Here is a 13,426-nt window from a genome sequence, read left to right on the forward strand (position 1 = left end):
CAAGACTCCGCCTCACTCTCGCGCGCGCAGACACACACACACACACACACACACGCACGCACGCACGCACGCACGCACGCACGCACGCACACACACACACACACACACACACACACGCACACACACACACACGCACGCACGCACACACGAGAGAGGCAGGAAGGCCACGGAGATTTTTCAAGCTCGTGTTATGCTCAGCTCGCATCTCCACGCTTGAGGGAGGATGGTGTTTGTCACGAAGATAGGGGAAATATCTGCAGTGCCATTTGTTTTAATAATTCACTGTTTCTGACTTCATAATCAACCTCAACACAGTCGGAGCCACTAAACTCGGGTAGCTTCCCCTCCAAAGTGAGTCCCGCGTGAATAATCTGTTGCTGACACGTGTTGAGAGTACACATAGAGATATTGCTCCGCACGCAGCAGCTAGTTTACATTTCCAGCCGTCGGTGTTTGATGAGTTACCTCTCCTCTGCTTTGCCTCCGTGTGAATTGATGTCCCATTTGCTCAGATAAAAGAGGGAGGCAACGGGTTTGCGTTGTTTGTCTTGCCGTGTCGTCCCTCTTTTGGAGAAGTATTAGTCTGTTTATTCACCGGCTGGGCTTGTAATGTGTGCAGATATGGACACAGCTGTATGTAGGGCTTCAAGATATGGAGTAAATATGCAACGGGTGATGCATTTCCTGGATACTCACGGAGCAGTTGGGCACAAGATTGACGAGGAGGAGTTTAGTACGTCGGCTCGCTGTTTTAATGCTGGTTTGCGCTGAAACAACCCAGCATCACGGCAAAGCGTGAAATAGACACGCCGGTACACTACAGCAAAGTGTGAGATAGCCACGCTTTGGCCCTGTCGAGGCGTGACAGTTTCACATTCTGTAACCGTGAAACTTACACACATGTAAAAGTAACTTGAGAAGCCAAACTGTGGACCGCCGTGTCTATTTCAGGTTTTGCCGCAATATACCAGGCTGGCTGAAAATAGGACCTTGAAAGTATATTTTTAGCATTGAAATTCATAAAATGTATTTAATGAAATAACACAGATGAGCAACATAAATATTCTACATGTCTAATAAACCAATGCTGACTAGAAATCTGCCTTTTACCTCTTACTGTTCCCACATTTCATCCCACATTTGTATCTTCCCACATGTCAAAATGTCCCGCACACCTTAACAGATGACATTTCTAATACTGTCAGTAGAGCCACTCAATGTTTCTCATTAATAATTCAGATAAGGATGAACAGACAAGCGTTAAAGCTGGAACAATTAATCACTGAATACATAAATTGATTTGCCGAAAATAATGTGCAACAATTGTGAGGATCACTTTACATTGCTGTGCTGGTACTTAAGTAAAAGATCTGAATATGTCTTCCACTATTGTCTTTGAGGCAGTTTTTTGGTCAAAACAAGACATTGGAAGTCATCACCTTCAGGAAATTGTTACACTTATTGAGAAATACTGCAAACACAAAGATGGAAATAATGATTAGGTGCAGCTTCATCAACCTTTAATGTGTAAATCCTTGGCTGTTGGCTCTGTGCATCTGTTGACTTGCGTAATTATTATTCTAAACATCCATTTTTAAGTTGGGAATCGTTTAGCAATGTAAATAGACTATATCAATTTTAAAAGACTTTTTATATTAAGAGCTTTGTGCAACTTTTCGTACTGTTACTTCCGTGTGGGATTAATTTATACCGTATTAATATTTATAGTTGATGCAAAAGTGTGAAAAATTGTACCTGCATAGATATTTGCAACGCATAACAGTAACGACATCCCACTGTGTCCTGGTAACAAAGAGTTGCTCATAAGTTTTTCTGGAGCAGCTGGGATCACGTCGAGCTGCTGCATGACAGTGGAAGCCTTCCGGCAACGCCTTCCTGCTTCATGTCTTATTCTCACATCTGAATTTTTAATTTTTTTTTTTTTTTTTTTACCGTGAAACAGCTGCAGGATTTAAACACCCCAAAGGGGAGATATCTTTAATCACAGTTGGTGAAAGTACAGAAAAGGTAATATCGTACAACGTGCGGTGTCACATATGTGAGCACCCCGTGTCCTTTTATGTGTCGCGTGTGAGCGTTGCAGGTGTTTGCTGTGGCGCCGCTGTGACAGATGTTTTCTGGGAGAGCAGCGTGGCGCCCTTGGGTGACCTTTTGGCTGTATTATCTCTCCGTGTCTCCTCCCTGTATGTCCTACCCTGATCGTATCTCTCAGCTCTGCTGTGCATGCTGCCCACGCTGCACCACTTGTTTGCTCCAACGCCACCATTTTTTTTTTCTTTCCCTCACCCTCTCCACCACCTCCCTCTCTCGCTCTTTTATCGGATAAAGCAAATGCAGCAGGGCTCGTGCGGAGGTAAACAGTGTGGCTGCGGCTGTCAGTTTGTCGCCGCGAGAGCATGATTTAAGGAGCCTGCCATAAACATGACTGCGTTGATGATGAGGTTATTTGCCGATTTGTTGCTTTATTTGACATTTAACGACACGGTGGTTGAGAGCTCTCCTGGGGGGGGGGGGGGGGGGGTTGGGAGGGGGGAGGGGGGGGGGGCGCGATGGGATGATTTATCTTGAATATAAAGGGACAGTCGCTAACGGACGCTGTTATCCCATGCCTTATCAGGCCATCACATTTTCTCAAGTATGCAGAGCATAGCTAATTGAGATAAATCGCTGTGTAAGCAGTGCTGATGACAGGATGGAGGCTGGCTGGCGTGCGAGCGAGCGAGCGAGCGAGCGAGCGAGCCTGCCGGCTGGTGTCGTCCCTCTCTCAGATCCAATGATCGGCTGTTTGTCAGGCGGAGCGGTTACGAGGAGAGTGAGGAGGTAATTAAGCTCGGCTGAGTCGCGATGTGTGGAGCGTTTTCCGTTCGAGGCTGCTCCCCTTCCTCCACCACCACCACCACCTCCACCACCCCGCCTGATCTCTACGGGGGCCGCGGTTATACAGCTGCACGTTCCCACCGAGTTAGCCGCACTCCCAGCAGCGGGGCCCACCAGCGGCCTGACAGCTACTGATACAACACCTCAAAGCTCTCAGCGCGCCGCTAAATTAGCTCACATCTCAATTCCACCTATTTCCCCCGTGTAGTTTTGGGTTCTTTTTATATATATATATATATATATATATATATATATATGTGTGTGTGTGTGCGTGCGTGTGGATTCACGCTGTATGTGTACAGTGCGAGTGGTTTGGAGCATGGAGCGCCAGCTTTGCTGTTAAAACCTGCCCACAGCAGAGGGGGATTGTGTCGAGCTGCGGGGGGTGGAGCAGATTATGGATAGGATCTCAGCTGCGAGAGTTGTTAACAAAACACATGCGAACACCACACGAACACAAACACACACACAGACACACAAGTAAGAGGACACATTCAAGAATAACATTTTTACAGGGGGAAAAAAAATTGAATTTTGAAAAATCGTACCGATAAATATTCGATCCAAGTCATCTTTCCACTTGCTCAAAAATGCCCTGTCTTCATATCACAGGATCAGTTGTACGTGCCCATAATGCAACCCGGTATCACGGCAAAACGTGAAGTGTCACCACAGCGAAGCGTGAAAGTCACGCTTCGGTCTGTCGAGGCGTGACAGTTACACGTTTTCCTGTTGTGGACGAAAACGAAACGTACTGCATGCGAAGAGCCACATGATTTACAGGAAAATGAAACGTACTGCTGAAACACGTGGTTGGGGTAAGGAGAGGAAACATTTACTGCCCGTTGCGTTTCTTCATTTACATTTCGTCAGATATGTCTCGGCGGTTTGAAGAAGTTCATCAGTGATTCAGGCTTTTCATTAAAAAGTCTAAAATTCCGCTGAATACATGGCGAGCTTGGTGTGAGAAGTCGCCCTTTTTGAAGTCTGCTTATGCGATAAACATATTTAAAGACCGTCAATGTGCGTAAAAACGTACAGAACAGAAAAACTAGACACAGTAAAAAAAAAAAAAAAAAAAAAAAGATTTGCTTTTAGCCTGCTAGTTATCGGTATTTATCGGTTGTTTGTTTTTTTTCATAAATCGTGTCAAATAATTTTGTTTTACGAGTATTTCAAACTCATTCCGTTCTAGAAATATTCTGCCACTATATGCTCAGTTCATAACACACGTAATGCAGAGCAAACAGTTCACCCCCTGGGTTCACATCCCCCTCTGTGCATGTGTTTGGCGTGTGTTCGACGTGAAGCATGCGAAATGTGGATGCCACCCCCCCCCCCCCCCCCTACCCCCGGAGGAAATCGAAAAGGGGAAGTTCATTGCTCTAACCGATATCTAATATTCCTCCGGCTGGATTTTTACGTCAGCGCTCTGCGTTTATTGTTCTCTAAGTGACAGCCGACGACGACTGCCACGGATGGATGGGCTTTATTTCTCCGAGTTTCATCCTTATTTACTGTAATCAAACTGCACTCCGTCTGAAGGCTGGCGGTAATGCGCCGTTAGCGTTCTGTCAGAGGCCACGCGAGGTGAGCACGCCCCTTTCAGGATGTTATCTGCAGCCCGTCTCATTAGTTGCATGACGCATCGCGTCACACCAGTAACCTACCAGATGAAGAGAGGGTTTTTTTTTTTTTTTTATTATTTTTTTTTTTTTTTATGTTTACAGTCGGGTTATCTTCTTTTGCAAAAAAGGAAGGAAAGGTTGCAGCGACTCATCAATGTTTTATCGATTCAGATTTATGAATTTTTCAGCAGCCGAGGAGTTCTTCAAATGCAAGCCAAGTCAACTTAGAGGAAGCTCGCTGAGAGCTCGGCTGTGTTTGCAGCCTGCTTGACATGCACTCGCCATCTTTTTCAGGTGAATCAAAGTGTGTTCTTCCCTTTCTGTGCTCCGTAAAAACACGATTCACTTTTCTGCGGCCAGTTTTAACATGCAACATTCTTTGCAATTGTGCGGTAACTCGGCCTCTCGCCGCCTCCAACACCCTCGTTCAGCTATTCATTTGACGCCCTCTTTGTGCATCTCTGCTCCCGCCTCTCTTAGCGTGTTGCTCTTTGCATTTTGCTTTTTCACGGAAAACCGCATTAAACGTTGCGTTGAATTTTTGAGAGCTGTATACGAGTTGATTTTTTTTTTTTTTTTTTTTTCCCGTTTCCAGTCGTGCCTCAGTCCTTTATTTTCAGCCCGATAGCCCGGCCCCTCTTCTGCAGTCCGCTCTCTCTCTCTGCTTTTTTTTTTTTTTTTTTTACTCCCCACTGCAGACCTGCCTTAAGCAGCCGAAAGCAGGCTAGATCCTCGGGGACAGACTGCTGTGTGCTGGATGGATGACTGGCTGGCTAGCTTCATGTGTGGATGTACAGATGACTAGAGGGCTGGAAATAAAGATGACTGGCTTCCTGCAGGATGAGAAAGGAAGAAAACGGAGCATGAAAGTTTATAACATTAAGAAGCAAGAGGCATATATATACAGTATTTGGGCTCATACAGGTGTTCTTTGGCGTCCTGTATGAGCTTCATAATTATTTGAGAGGATATGTAGGTGGGAAATTTCTACCCACGTTGTGTTGTTTATTTTTCCGTTTTTGAAATGATTTACATTTTCGGAGATGAATGCAAAGATGAATACCTACAAGATATGAAGAAGATATAAAGGTCTTTTCATTTGTATAATAACTGCCCTGGTTTCATGGCGCTGCTGACCTGAATTCCCCAGAGAGAACTTTTGTATAAGCCAACACCTGAATTCTGCAGCAGTACAAAATAATGTTCGTCTTTCACACCGATCAGCATAAAATACTGACAACTTACAATGCTGAAGCAACAAAAATATAACGGCTGACAAACAACAGGAGTTTTCTGGCAGGACTGACACCAGTTGTTCGGAAATAATGCCCACATATGGTTTCGTTGGTAATATGAAACCCAAATATTTCATTTATTGGTTCAATACGTGTGTATACACCAGTTTTTCTGTTTGAGCACACTTTCTTCCTGCTGTTAATTAGCTCCATTGGCTAATCATCGCGGGGTCATTATCAGGATAAATTTCACCGTAGAGTTCCATGATACTAAAATTAAACCAGCAATCAACAACACGGCCAACTGGTCCAAATAAAGGGACTCGCAACCTGCGAGAATCGACTCTCCAGGCCCACAGCTGGCCTCAGTTCTGCTAATTGGAAATAATTCTCGGCCAAAATTGGCCATAAAGTCACACCACACCTACAAAAACCAAATCTATCAACTGAAACCGTCTCTAAAGTCAAACTTTAATTCAAGAGCATATTTCGTACGCAGAGCAACGCAATGTGCTGTGGATAAGAGAGACGGTACAATTGCAACGCAGCGCAAAAGAGAAATATGCATCAACAGGTATCATTACCGTTAGATAGATATAAACTGTAGATATAGACGGAGAGATACTTTAATCATCCCAACAGGGAAACTTCAAATATCCAGCAGCTCAGCGCATGGAAATAATAATAATTTTTAATAATCTAATGTTAAAAAATGAATGCAGAATATACAAATGCCAACACACACACACACACACACACACACACACACACACCGAGTTGTTAATAGTGAGGTTTGTAACCTTTGAAAAGTGTCCAGTGGGGCATAAATACAATAGGCAGCTTCCTCTGCTTTAGTGTTGACACCAGGGGTAATTAAAAAAAAAGACCACTGCCTCTGGACCTGAGAGTTCTTCCTGGTTTGTGTCTAATTAACATGTCTTTTACGACGTGAGGTGCAAACGTCGAAGATTTGTTTAGTTTCGGTGTGAATGCTTGAAGCAGCATTTTGAATTAAATGTGGTTGTTGCCAGTGGCACCGCCATCCGTAATCATGTAAACACCGTGCGTGCATTTTTCTTCAGCGATTTTGTGTGCGTGTTTGTCTTTTAACATTCCTCCTCGGAAAATAGATTTGCGACATCATATTATGCCTTATTTTTTTGTTGTTGCATCCACTCGCCAACGTTATCATGCAAATATGCTAATCAGAGTTTTTACAGTGGCGTCTGTAACGTTCGCGCAAAAGAACACGAATCAATCTTTCACATTCTCTCACTCGCTGGCGTAGTAGACGTACGTGCTGCAGAGATACATAACTGTGATTGGCCCTCGTGCATATCGTTTTCTTTGGCTCTGCCTGTCCCATTTTCCCAGCATGCCATCTTCCTTTACAGATTTTCAGAATATGTAATAAGTACGTAGGTGTAAGGGATTAGTATAATTTTTTTTTTTTCAATAAAACTTTCAGTGTTAGTTCATTTTAATAGACTCAAATTAAAATAGCACCCATAAAATAGGTCGAGACTCAAAACCATAAGTGCACATGGTGGGAACGTGGTATATATACAAATCTCAAGCCGTTGCGCGTGTGAAGCAACATTAAATTAATATTACAGACCTGAATTGGAACATAAAGACTGATGCTGAAATCCTACCTGACTTCTTAACTATTTTTTTTGCACTGATTGCACTGATCACAGCGAAACCAATGGCGCATGTCCACCAAAGTGAATTTAGACATTAACGGGAACCTGCCAGTTCTCGTGTCTACTATTAAATACAACAATTCAGGAGCCAAAGGTTGCTGCGCAGCTCATTTCGGGAGACTCTTGAAAAGACCGTTGTGCTAGTCTTGTTCTAAGTACACTGTGCCTCGAACACCAGGTCTCGCACAATGCAACTTGGATTAGCAGGTCGGATCTCCCACAAAAAGTTATTTTTTTCGTTCCGTTCGGCTTGTTGAGCTCCTCACTGTTGCGGACAGCCAGCCGTAGTTGACCATAGATGACCCCGGTCTTCTTGTTCTCGTGATCAGTGTTTCCGGATCTCAACGTTCAGATACTCCAGCATAGAGGCGTCATACACCGGAGCTCCGGTGCCGACATGCTCCACCACTGTTACTCTTCCTCAGCAGCCTGTAGACAGGGCTAATGGGGAACTGAGGCGCAGCACGGCAGAAGCAGGTCTTGACCTTTGCCCTGCTGTGCTGCGCCTTTGCCGACACCAGTCCTTCCATTGTCTGTACATTTTTTGGTCGACTTTCTGTCTTGAAGTACAAAAGAGCGCTGATTATGAACATAACCCCAGATTCTATGAGTACAAGCGTAGCTTTCATTACGGGGTTTATCCCCCTCGTGCAGTTGTGAAGCAGAATTTAATGCACCAGTATCCTGTAATTAAAGGTTGTGACTGGCTGCTAAGAAAATGTCAACATTTTGTCGCCTTAAGATGTGAGGGCACAACGTCTGTTTCTGCATTATTATTAAAATGAGCGAGGGGAGGAAAAAAAAAAAAAAGAAGAAGAGAAGAATCCCACCTACTGGGTTGGTGGGTGGTTTGATGGATGGCTGGAAGGAAATGTGGGTTTTGTCTGCAGCATCTTCCCGGAGGAAGGAAATGACAGATCTGTGATGGTCAGTGAAAAGAAGCTTTTATCTTGCGTGTCACCTGCCAACTAGTTATCACTCCAGCCTTTGTGGGTTTAGTTAATTGGCTGAAACTGATGCCAGGGAACTTTGATGTGTTATTCTTCTCTTCTTGTACCTTTAATGTTGTTCCTCATCGTACCCGGGGCCCAGTAGACTCCGAGCAGCTGTCAGCGATGGCAAATATGCTGCTGGTGGGACTCTAACACGTGACGACTGTTCAACAGAGACAGCCAAACTGGTTTTACAGTGCAACGATGCTCTTTGATCTCATGCCCGAGTATAGTGAGTTTGTGTATCTGCATGGAGGTTTGTCTGCAAACTAAACATGTAGCGATTCAGAGGTTTATTCATATTCAGGAATTACAGCTTTGCTACGAGTCTCAGGCCTGGAAAGTCAAGTTTGGAAACGATGATAATTTTATGTAACTGAAAATTAAAAATATTTGGTTAGAACTGATTGTGGCCCCTAATCTTAACCTGTAAACCTCCCACATGCATATTTATGCATCTGCTTGTGACTAAAGCTTTAATTTATCTCTCTCGATAATCTCGGAAAACGCTGTATGTTTGTCCTTCGCGTAGCTCGACAACCGTTCCCCCCCCCCCCCCCCCCCCCCCCCCCCCCCCCCCGTCTGCTCCAAACTCAGTGGGTGTGCTCCTCCGAATGAGCAGGAGAGTTAGACGTCGTCTTGCCAGTTGCTGGCCGGCTGGACCCCGGCCTCTCTGGAAACTCTGCCCTGATCTCGTTTGTGCCCTTGGCGAAGACTCGAGCATAGTACAGTAATGTGCTTATCTGGCTGTGACACCGGGACACAGGTTTTCCATATCAGGCCAGACAGAGGTCCACACAGACTCGACCGGCTGTGTCTTTGGTGAGTGAAGTTTCTCTGGACCGCGGCTGAGCTCCTCTTCCTCACTGCCACTTAAAGAGGCCATCTGTAAGACTTAGCCGAGCTGGGGGAGGACCCGCCAGGCTCCTGATAAAAGTGATGAGCTGTAAAATCGAGAGGGGGAGAGGGAGGAGGGGGGGGGGGGCAGCTGGCTCCTGCCTGCTCCACTGAGTTTCATCTCGTCTGCTGGGAGACAAACCTTCCTGCTCCTCTACCTGTTCCCCGCTGTCACTGTAAATGGGTTTGTTTATGTCTACAAGGCCGTGACAGCCGTACAGTCGAGGCCGTTCGGAATGCGCTGCTTTAGATCCGCCCTCATCATACTATCGATCCATCATTATTAGTGGAATTGTTGGCGTGTACACTGACAGTTTCCGTGGCTTGAGCAATTTGTGTAGTTTAGAGATTTTCATTGGCCAATTTACATTTCAAGTTCAGCAGAAAATACAGACAGACTTTTGGTAAACTATCATCTCGGTTGTCTGTCTGTCTGTTTGTCTGTGTGTGTGTGTGTGTGTCTGTCTGTTTGTCTGTGTGTGCGCGTGCGTGCGTGTGCATGTGCGTGTGTCAAAAGTAATAAAAGTCTGAATACGAGCCCTCTTTCGCAGCATATGTTAGCATTTTGTCTCTCTCGCTCCGATCACAGATATCTAAGTAAACTGACTGCAATTAATCCAAATTATTTTTAAAGAAGACGCCATATTTTACACAGTAAAGCAATACAATGGAGGATTATACAAAGGAAATTGCCATTTGAGAATGTAAACTATAAATTGTAGTATTATATATTTTTTTATGTAGATGACATCAAAATCACAAGTCAGGATTCACTTACAAATTGGATCATGGCAGTCTTTAACTGATGTCAAATGTTTGTTCAGTTTAACTGCATGAGTGAAGTCTCAACATGATGTGTGGTGATGTGAGTCGATCTTACACACCACAAAGAATCACAGTTCAAGGAAGCCATAATATCTTTTTCCAGGATGACCAAGTCTCCCTTTCTAAGAAAAAATGCTCTTATCAACTCCATTTGCATTAGATTATTAAACTTGAATCAAAGTAAATTGTCTTGATTTTTTTTTTTTTTTAAATTTAAAATATCTTCAACCTTTTTATTTTTTAAGTTAAAAAGAAACAATATTTTCTCTGTGGTTGTCACACTTGCATACCAAACATTAAATAAGAGAAAAGGCAAACTTCTCAAGATTTTGACTACCAGATCGTCCTCCCATGAAAGATCAACATATTAGTTGTATGTTAAAGCAGTTTAACACGACCCATTATTACATTAATTGTGACCTCTAGTGGCCTCAGTAATGATCACATTCATAGCATAACGTACGTAACAAATGTATTTATTTTTACCCAAACCGTGATCATTTCGTAAAGCTAACCAAACCGCGACCGTTTCACAATGGTGACCATCTGTTTTTATTGTTACCATGACGACGCAGGTCCGGCACACCTGTCGCTGGTACTGTCCAACGGTCATATGCTTTGGCAAGTGACCTTCTCTTGTTTAGGTACGACAACGTGTTAATCGAATTGAGGCCACTAAAAACGCTCTGGTATCCTTCTGCTTTGTCGTTTTGCTATGAGGACGTGCAGTTTTCCTGAAATCGGACCTCTCTTGGTCATTTTATGTAATAATTTTCCTCTTTCGGAAGCAAAGTCATGAGTGGGGTGACGTATACTGCTAGAAAACCTTTCAAGAAGAGGTCATCATGGATTCATGACTCTACAAAGAGTCTGACCCACTGGCTGCTTATTCTCACTGTTAGTTTCTTCTAATCACGACGACGTTGCCTAATTTTAACATCCCGTCACGATGTTCAGACGCTAAAGAATCTCTTGTCAAACCTTTTGTCACCTCATTAATTAGCAAAGATGTCAGCAGGCTACCTTTATATTAGAATGACCATTGTCAGAGGCGGTATGTTGTACTTGGGTGTTGGTCAACGCGTCATCTGAACCATGGATCGTCCAGTGATGGAATTACTTTGAACGGGAATGAGCTCATCGTTGCAGTAATATAAAGCTCAACTCTCATTTGCAGCCAAACTCATTCGCACAGGAATTTCTCTCTGCTATGGTTTGTTGTCTGCTCCTATTGAGTGGGACTCGACACTGTTGGTATCGATCAAAGCTGTGAAGAGTATGATATTGACTGTATTAAGCACCTATTCATGGAGTGACAGCTGCCTTTTATTTGAGATTGACTCAATATGGAAGCCAGGTTTGACCCTGAAGTGCAACACACTGCTTCTTTCTACTTTTTTTTTTTTTTTTTTTACTCGTCAGTCAGGTGACGGTAAAAAGACTTGAAATCTAACAGTATTTTCACATCATAGAAAGCAGGCTAGCGTCTCTACAGATTTCAAGGGGGAGAGCTAATGACTGACTCTGGTCAGGGAACTAGTGTGTTGGAGTGCCGGGGAGCCCTGGGTAAGTGGCCCTCCATCAACTGGCCTGTGACAGTAGGGAGGCTGAGTGTGAGGGCAGGCAGGCCACTGTCACCCTGGGGAGGTTTAAAAACCCTTTGCCGTGACAACCACAGGCTCCTCTCCACTGGACTGTCCGTCATAAACAACTGGGAGTGTAGAACCACGGCAGGTTGTTCAGGTCTGTTCTTGATTCAGGTGGCACGGAAACTGCTGGCTCGAGTTTTTCAGGTTTTCTCAAGTACATGCATGTCCACATGCACCAATGCCTAATATGATGTCGGTCCTTCGCATGTCACCCTAAAATGGATATCCGTCACCAGGGTTTTCGAAGCAGGCCCTTTATGTCTGGCGAGTTGTGAGTTGGAGCCACTGTGGGGCAGACTGGGTCTTGTTATATCCAGACAACCCCCTCATGGGGCCGTAATTATTTGGCCCTTGTCAAAGTCAGTCAGGTCTTTATACCTGCCCATTTCTCCTGCATCCGACACGCCAGCTACAAGAACCAACTGTTCACTTAGCGACTAATATGTCCCAGACCTGAAATGTGCCATTGTTATGAGATAATCAACGTTATTTGCTTCATCTGGGAGCGGTCATAATGTTTCGGCTCATCGCTTTCAGGATCTCTATCCTCTTTTAATGTCTGTTCTCATGAAAAAATATACCCCTTTGTATTATTCTCTAGAGTCCCTATATTTGCTGGAATACAGTTTTGGTGGTGGACACAGACCACCAGAAAGGGAAGAAAAAGTATTACGGACATGCTTGCACTTCTGTAAGACATTTGGGATGGTGGTGCTTTGAGCTTAATACCAGTCTGGACCAAAGTGATTGACTGACTGACCAAAGGACCAACAGACAAACTGGTAAACAACAGCCATTATATCCAAGCCCCTTGCATGGGTGCTAATAAAAACAATGCAGACAATTAACTCAAAGCACACCATAATTCTTATTCCTCATGAAACTGATGGTTTTAATATGATTTTTCTGTACACTCACAATGAACTGATTTGAAACGTAACACATTGAATTGAAGTAACTGCATTGAGCAGTTTGCCGCCTTCGTTCTTCAAAGGTCGATGCAGTTATACATTTGACATTTTACTGCATCGCATCTGTTCAAAAACAACAAATCCTGTTGTGCTTAATCTTTTTAAGAGTCAGATGCGAGGAGTGTCCTTGAGCTGTAATCATTTGACAGTAACTCACTTTTGATTCTGTACATTTGTGGTTTTTTTTATTTATTGCATGAATGGAAAATACTGTCTTTGTGGAAAGTATGAAATAAGTGCTAAAACTCATCTCAGGCTGGTTTTAGTATCAAATCAATGACACTAGAAGTGGTAAAACAAACACAAACAAACCCCCTTGTCCAAACTACTGCTGCATGTTGTGTTTTTTTTTTTTTTTTTTTGTCAAGATAAAAACTTTGCAGCTTGCTTATTTGGCAAAAATGTTCTCCTCTTCTGTTTATATTTCCAACACTTAATTGCTGCTGTGAATGTCATAAAGTTACATATATTCACACTGTCGTTTTGGCTACCGTTCCCATTGGTAATGATAACGTGCCGATGCTGACCGATTTCATTTGAAATCTGAGAACGTAGCAACATCGCTAAAGCAGAGAAACAAACTGCAAGGCCAGCGGTATTCTAAAAAGAAACTGGCAGCAAATGG

The 13,426-nt window shown here is 43.7% G+C and overlaps 1 protein-coding gene across 3 annotated transcripts in view; it reads left to right on the forward strand.

Moving 5' to 3' along the window:
• Positions 1 to 13,426, forward strand: part of LOC138207994 (protein kinase C-binding protein NELL1-like) — a 252,661-nt gene that overhangs the window by 21,225 nt on the left and 218,010 nt on the right. The gene's annotated exons all lie outside the window — the stretch shown is intronic.

The sequence above is a fragment of the Embiotoca jacksoni genome, unplaced genomic scaffold (genome assembly GCF_022577435.1).
Source record: "Embiotoca jacksoni isolate LCO1_2020_lvr unplaced genomic scaffold, fEmbJac1.0.p SCAF_35, whole genome shotgun sequence".
In the NCBI taxonomy this organism is placed as follows: domain Eukaryota; kingdom Metazoa; phylum Chordata; class Actinopteri; family Embiotocidae; genus Embiotoca; species Embiotoca jacksoni.